Consider the following 8992-nt stretch of genomic DNA (forward strand, 5'->3'; position numbering starts at 1 on the left):
TCACACTTGTTCATATTATATATAGATATATTATTAAAAGTGTTAGTAAAATCAGTGTATTTATTCCTGTGTTCCAAAGACCAAGAGGTCGGGCGTGTGTGGAGGAGTGCATTTAATTCTTTGATCAAAAGAAGGTGGAGGTGGGGATATTTTACTAAGTCAGAATGACTTGAAGGAAGCAGGTGAATCAGGAAAGGGCCGAGTGATGGTGGTGGGGGGGCATGGTTGTAGAGTAGACATTGGTGATCCTGCACGATAAAGAAGGCTGATTTCCTCGGTCAACTGCGTTAACTTTCCATGTTAAATATGAATGTTGTTTAATCTCTGTGATAAAATTGTGTTTGAACCCCGTGGTTGATTGAATCGGTACCAGAACAACTACAGGTGAGTATTTAAAAATTGTATCACGGTTCCGGACATTTGTACATGAGTCACGATTTTACACGTTTTCTTGGAAAATGGCTCATAATAATGAGACGTAAAATGACCGTTACTTTATTTAGCTTGAATATCCTGTATTAAGCACTGTGTTTAATTCTACGAAATCCAAGAAAGTATTGGGGAAAATTCCCACTCATAACAGATGTCAGCGATGGAATTGGCTCTTAGACCCACGGTTTATAAAATGAATTATCCGAATGAGGAAACAAACTATTAAGGGCCAACATTTCCGATTGCAAATCTACCCTTCAAACTGTCAATACCATTCATACAACAAGAGCATGGCTATCGCTGCAATATACGTCCACATTCCTGCTTTGATTCATATGGTACTTTTTAGAATGAACAGTATGAAATATGAAATGGCTGCAAAGAGGCAAAGAAGGCTAGGCGTTGGGTTTGTTTTGCCAAATTTACAGACTAAATATTAACAAAGAAGTGGGTGTTAAACCTCCCCCAGGTGTCGAGGCATGCACCAAAATAAATAGTTGTTGTCTTTGCGATATAAGGAATAAATATGCAAAGTTAAAAGATGATCCATTGAAATTGCAGTCGGTAGACGATAAACACAAACATTGGGCGTGGCTCTGTTCCTGGGGGTTGGATATGCAACAATATAAATAGGTACAACAATGTTATTTAAATGACTGATATGCTGAATAATTGCAACCTGTAGACTATTTACAGACAAAATATTAACAAAAAAGTGGGTGTGGTACAACCCTGGGGGGTTGGGACATGCACCAAAATAAATAGTTGCTATCCTTACGGCATACGGAAGAAATATGCCAAGTTCCAGATTGGATCGATTCAGAATCCCAGCGTGTAGACAAAAAAACCCCACAAAAACTGTGCGTGATTCTGCCCCTGGAGGTTGGACATGGACCAATATAAATAGGTACAACGCTATGATGGATCATACTGAATTGGATCAAAAAATGTAAATAATTGCAACCTGTACATTACTTACAAAAAGTGGACGTGGCAGTAAACGATAAACACAAAAATTGGGCGTGACTCTGTCGGGACACGCATCAAAATCAATAGTTGCCGTCCTCGGGCTATAAGAATATATATAACAAGTTCCAAGACGACCCATTAAAAATTGTGGCCTGTATGCAACACAAGAAAATGGGTGTGGCTCGGCCTCTGGGGGCTCGGGCATTCACTAAAACAATAGGGATCATCCTTAGGGTATAAGGAATAGATATACAAAATTTCAAAATAATCTGTTAAGAATTGCGACCAGTAGACGACACAAAGGCAGGGGGTCGGGTATGCACCAAAATAATAAGAGGTCCTCCTTATGGTATAAGGAATAAGTATAAACAGTTTTCAAGACGACCCATTAATAATTGCAGCATGTATGGGGCATACCGACACACAAAAAGAAAGTGGACGTGTCTGTCCCTGAGGGTTGGGCATGCACAAAAACATAAGGGCATAAGGAATAAGTATGTACAGTTTCAAAGGGATCTGTTAAGAATTGCGACCTGTAGACGACAAACAAATACACAAAAATTGGGTGTGGCTCTTCAATGGGGGTCGGGCATACACCAAAACCCCACCCAAACATACATACACACCCAAGGACGACGGCATAATACGTAGGGGACACACAGACGCACAAAAAGAAAATGGGCATGGCTATGTCCCTGGGGGTTGTGCATGCACAAAAACATAAGGGCATAAGGAATAAGTAAGCACAGTTTCAAAGGGATCTGTTAAGAATTGCAACCTGTAGACGACAAATACAAAAAAATGGGCGTGGCTCTTCCCTGGGGGTCGGGCATACACTAACCCCCCCCCCCCACACACACACACACACACACACACACATACATACACAGACACCGAAGGGCGACGGCATAATACATCCACATTATGAATGTGGACGTATAAAAATATACCTAAATAAGTGTCATTATGTAGTAGTATGAATCCTGCTTTAAAGCTTGGCAGATTTACTCCCCTTTGCAAATGGAGATCGCAGTCCGACTTATCTAATTCCTGGTTCAACATATCTTCTTATCGATGTATCAACTACCAATTATAATATTTTCGGGATTACCCGACCGGTGGAATAATTTATGATTGGGGGCGGGTCTACCATCCTTGTGCATTGCCCCTGGAGTTCCTGGTCGGAGATGCTAACGAAACTACTCAGCATTGAAGTTTTAATTTTTTTTTCTAAATCCCTTACCACGAAATAACAAGGTCGTGGACCACTAGATGTCACAATCTTTTTCCGATTTTATAACCCAAAGATCTCGGTTCCTGTCGATATTCCTGGATTATGGCCTCTGTACTAAAAATCAAATTTTGAGCTTCTGGACTCTCCAGAGGTCACAGTTTTCCTTTGATTGTAAAAACCGTTAAAATATCACCGTTACATCATAATTACGGCTGAGTTTAAATTTCGTGAAAATCAGACCGAAACTGTCCGACAAAATGGCCACTCCCATTTACGCATAGTGTAAAAGCACGTAATACCAAGGTATAAGTGGACCATCTACAGGTCAGAATTTTCATCCGATTTTGATGAAACTTAAACATACATTATGCAAGAGCTAAATCTGCCTATTGCAAGTCGTTCTTTAGGAATGAAATGTTACATAACCTATTAATTAGACATTTATTAACATGAACAGACCTTAATCCACTCTTGATGCCATATTATGTGTTCGATTTCCACTGGATTTGAATCCGATCTGCTGCTCAACGCTCATTGATGATTAAATGCAAAAATGGATAATCGAATTGTACCGATTTCAGTAATGATGATGGAGGCTAGGCCTTAAATTCAATCGCTAATATCTCGGTTCAAAGTGGAGCAATTTGACTGAAATTTTCAGCATATTCCTGTACATTATTTAGTTTGTAACTATTATAGTGAGAACTGTCAGCTCTTTATCTAATCTTCCATAATGCCCATTTAAAAATATGTTTATATCCCAAAGATCTGGATTCTTTTCAATCTTGGCTGGGGTCACGGTGGCTAAGTGGGTAAGACGCTGGCTCGCTAGCCTGGAGATCGGGTGTTTGATCCCTGCATTGGCCGAGAAAGTTCATCCAGATTTTCCTGCGTGGTTCCCCCTTGTCAGTGATGCAGGACGGAGGGCCTGACAAGGACAGCTGTCTAGTCGTTGGGATGGGACGAACAACCGAGGTCCCGTGTACACATTCGCGTGCACGTAAAAGATCCCTTGACAGTTGGAATTCGATATAAGAGTAGACCGTAGTGCCGCTGTCCGGGCAAAATTTCCCTCATAGCACACTGTATGGCGTATGCCCGTCTTCATTAGTCCAGTTCGGAGCAGAACATTAGGACCTTAAACCCCATTTCATTTCATTTTCAATCTTGGCGTGTAGTGGACCGTAATTGTCTGGATAGCTCCTGATTGTACCCTCTAGATGTCACACTTTTTTTCAAAACTGTTCAAATATATCACCGTTACACCATAATTATGAGTGAGTCCGAATTTCCTGAAAATCCGACCGACAATTCTCGTCAAATGGCCGATCCCCGTTACGCAAATTGTGTAAAAGCATGTAACCAACAAGGTTGTGGACCGTCAAGAGGTAACAATTTTCATCCGATTTAGATGAAACATAAAACGAGTGTCACTAGTTCTTGGATGAGTTGCGCAAAATATCCAATATAAATAAAGTTTGTGGACCTTCCTGAGACGATAATTTTTGTCCGATTCATAAGATGAAATTTAAACTATGTGTCAAGGATACAAAGTTTTTGGATGAGTTCGACTTCGGTACGTATCAGATCTTCCATTCTAAAGCTACAGCCAGTGCTTTTTTCGCAAAATGTGAAATATGTATGAAGTTTGTAGATCCTCCAGAGGAAGTGAGATGGACTTGAAATAAAGATCGACTGTTTAGCTAACTAATCGCCTCTATCGCAATTGGGGGATCAGTATAGAGTATAACAGGTTTTTATTTTTTCTGATAGTCTACATTCTAGAAGTCTCACTTCTATGTTAAAATGAGGCTTCGTCCAGTTACGTAATTGTATCTAACCGAATAGTTACTTGCGTGCAATAACCTTGGTTTGCCTCCACGTCGACCAATAAAGTAATACTGTTTTCATAACTGGAGTTTACTCTTCAGTAAATGATTTATTTCCCCCCTCACTGTTTGTAATATGGTGAACAAAGCTACGAGCTCACTGTGACATCCTTGTCAGTCCCGCCAGTTTTATCGGTGATGATAAGAAAATTGTCCATTGCTTCTACAAGGTTTCCTTCGATGTTATCGGATCATCCAGTTTCGCATTCACAGTCAGGGCCTTGGCCATGGTTTTTGAGACGCCTATCTTTAGATAAGTGATCTCTTTGCAATATATTGCATACTCTTCATAATTGGCAGTATTTTAGTGTGAATTAAGCGTGTACAACCCACGTCTCTTAGCTTTTACATTTAGGTCCACTGGATTCCTTGGGGGACTGCCGTTGGTATTTTTAACAATCCATTGCCAATTTTGTGTGTGTATCCATTCGGAAAAATTGAAATAGATTATCTTCAAGAAACGAAAACATCTTGTCGGTGTCGCGATTCGACTCGGATTCAGGTACAAGTAATAGACCACGACCTTGAAATATCATTCTACTACTTCTTCTTCTTATTATTATTATTACAAACATTTGTTATTGCCCCTCTTTCACATACACGTGTTCTGAGGTGCTTTACAATGGTACAGATATAAAAATTATAAAATCATAAAATTATCAATACTATACTAAGACAACACAAGATTCAATATAAATTGTTCATTTCAAAAGCTTGAAGACATAAATGGGTTTTAGTTTTTTCTTAAGAGCATTAACATTATTACAGGACCTGATATCATATGGTAACTTATTCCATAAAGCAGGTGCTTGAACACTAAAAGATCTTTGACCAAAATCAAAAGTTAATAGTTTTGAATATTTGGGCTTTAAAAGAAAATTATCATCTGTAGACCGTAAACATCCCCTGGTGTATACATATTTAAGAGATCCGATAAATAAACAGGTGCTAATTTGTTCAAACATTTAAAAATTTTAAAATCAATTCTATAAGAAATAGATAACCAGTGTAAATTTTTATTAAATTAGAGTAATATGATCATATTTTTTAATGCGTATGATAAGGCGTGCAGCTTTATTTTGGACTCGTTGAAGTTTATCTAAAAGTTTGGTATGTGCAATACAATTATTAAATAGACCTTAGTAGACAAGATTTCGTATATAGCTGAAAGCTTGTTACCCTATTGTGTTTTTTTATTATTTTAACTGAAAGCTTGTTACCCTGTTGCGTTTTTGATTTTAGCATTTGCACCTGGCGCACTTATTGCTTTGTCTTTAAATATACTTTTGCTCTTTTTCGTCCTCGCTTTATCTATCAAGTATCACCACACCAAAACATGAATCATAAAGAAACAGTATTACGTAATCGCATGTTGCACATTAGTCATACGGATGTTAATACCGTCCGATAGCATGAATGACAGTGATTTAGAAGAAAGTACTTTCAATAAACACATTAAATCAATGCAAAACCACAGATGCCTAATAAAACCACCCTTACCTAGTTCTCTCATTTAAGATGCTTGTACTTGGCCCGGGATGAGTAAATCCTATAATAATTATGACAAACCACAATATTAGTTCATATAAACAGACCTAGTTTCTTGTAATTATTCACACTTATTTTTTGTTCTGTGCAATTTGAATAGTGCATACTCATTATATTCTATATACATATTTTATATTCATATGTTTTTTTTGGTTTTTTTTCCTTTTGGTGCAATTTGTTGGGATAATTCTAGTGTTTGTTTATTTAGTTTACCGCGTTAGTATCACTAGCTGAATGAATATTCGAGTCTTCGTACCTCATTACACTGTCTGTGCCTCTCCCCGATTCATGGTTTTATCGTTTTAGTGTTATTGTTTCTGTTTTTATTGTACCTAAAACTATTTTTAAAAAAGGGAGAAAAAGAACTGCATTTATTTATACCGTAATAATAATCACATGATATATCTAGTAAACAAAAACCACTTGCAGTTGCACATACATGTAGGCTGTTAGGTAAAGAGCACGGACATCAAAGATATAGAAGCACCAAAGCACTCTTCAAGTACTATGATGTACGTGACTTACAGCATCATATTAATTCTAGTTTCTCTGCCAGGTTTCAAAACAAAAAACCAATTGATTCTAAAACAGGTAATGGTGACAAGCCCCTGGTCATGATTTGGTAATTAAAAACACAAAACGGGGATGTGTAGGCTAAAAGGATGTCGATCTTAAAATCAGAACCAAGCAATGTTATCCACTTTTTATTAATGACGGACATTGAAGATGGGCACCGTAGTATGGTATTGAAATCGAACTGAAATGGGTGTTTAACGTCCTTCACACATGTTCTACAGGGCACCGTGTTAGCTGTTATTCCTGCCATGTCACCAACAGTAACATGTCTCGTTCGTATATACTTAATACCAAATACGAGCACCCATTCTTGTAGGGTTAGTTCTTGCAGGGTAACTTCCAGATTCGTATGGATTGATTCAATAACTTGTATTAACAAATAGAATAATGTTGTATATTTTATGACCGACCTTTGCGGTGATGGTGCTTTGCCGGGGATTGGATTTCCGGTGCTTCTCATGGCCTATCAGCGCGGATCGTTCAGAAAAAAACAGATGGATTTCATCATAATACCGCGGCAAACACTGCAGACCGTGTCGCGCTGTGGGGGGGGGGGGGGGAGGGGTTTCGGGTTAAATGACATCTTTAATAGAACTAGAAGGCTTGATCTCGCTTTAACTCAGTACATCAAGGCCATCACGTAATACTCTTATATTTTTCGTCACTAATTTCGATAGAAAATATCATCGCGAATACCAAGTCTTGCGCTTTCAAACTGAAATGTCTACCGGTGATAACCAATTTAGTCCAAATCTTTCTAATATACTCTTCTGTTCTTCCATTACACTAGTTGGTTTGCTTTTCTTTGGTTTTCAGTGAGTTTTTCAACTAACAGAAAACTTTCAACGGCTGTAAACGTATATGATTGGACAACCCTATTCTTCACGTGTCTGCTGTAAAGGGAGATAATATACCTAGAAGATTCGGGATTTTCAGACTTAACATGCTTCACGAACATGGGTAAATGGTGGACGGAACGGCAGTACATAGAATGGAGCCTGTGGGCTCATTTGATTCACAACAGGGCGACTAAACCAGTCTTGGCATCGTGCAGTTCTTACAAAGTCCGATAGGAGTGGTGCAGCATGTTCGTTCGTGTCTGCCTAATGACACTTAGTTCGCCAATCTGGTTTTTCATCGCGGAGCAGCGACAATATCGGGAAAGCAAGCATGATTTGGTAATTAAAAACACAAAACGGGGATGTGTAGGCTAAAAGGATGTCGATCTTAAAATCAGAACCAAGCAATGTTATCCACTTTTTATTAATGACGGACATTGAAGATGGGCACCGTAGTGTGGTATTGAAATCGAACTGAAATGGGTGTTTAACGTCCTTCACACATGTTCTACAGGGCACCGTGTTAGCTGTTATTCCTGCCATGTCACCAGCAGTAACATGTCTCGTTCGTATATACTTAATACCAAATACGAGCACCCATTCTTGTAGGGTTAGATCTTGTAGGGTAACGTCCAGACTCGTATGGACTGATTCAATAACTTGTATTAACAAATAGAATAATGTTGTATATTTTATGACCGACCTTTGCAGTGATGGTGCTTTGCCGGGGATTGGATTTCCGGTGCTTCGCATGGCCTATCAGCGCGGATCGTTCAGAAAAAAACAGATGGATTTCATCATAATACCGACAGCAAACGCTGCAGACCATGTCGCGCTGTGGGGGTGGGGTGGGGTGAGAAAGGGGTTTCGGGTTAAATGACATCTTTAATAGAACTATAAGGCTTGATCTCGCTTTAACTCAGTACATCAATGCCTTCACGTAATACTCTTATATTTTTCGTTACTAATTTCGATTGGTCTAGGCCCCTGCCCTCTCAGATTCCTGGATAGAAAATATCATCGCGAATACCAAGTCTTGCGCTTTCAAACTGAAATGTCTACCTGTGATAACCAATTTAGTCCAAATCTTTCTAATATACTCTTCTGTTCTTCCAATACACTAGTTGGTTTGCTTTTCTTTGGTTTTCAGTGAGTTTTTCAACTAACAGAAAACTTTCAACGGCTGTAAACGTATATGATTGGACAACCCTATTCTTCACGTGTCTGCTGTAAAGGGAGATAATATACCTAGAAAATTCGGGATTTTCAGACTTAACATGCTTCACGAACATGGGTAAATGGTGGACGGAACGGCAGTACATAGAATGGAGCCTGTAGGCTCATTTGATTCACAACAGGGCGACTAAACCAGTCTTGGCATCGTGCAGTTCTTACAAAGTCCGATAGGAGTGGTGAAGCATGTTCGTTCGTGTCTGCCTAATGACACTTAGTTCGCCAATCTGGTTTTTCATCGCGGAGCAGCGACAATATCGGGAAAGCATGCA

The sequence above is a fragment of the Patella vulgata genome, chromosome 2 (genome assembly GCF_932274485.2).
Source record: "Patella vulgata chromosome 2, xgPatVulg1.2, whole genome shotgun sequence".
Classification (NCBI taxonomy): Eukaryota; Metazoa; Mollusca; class Gastropoda; family Patellidae; genus Patella; species Patella vulgata.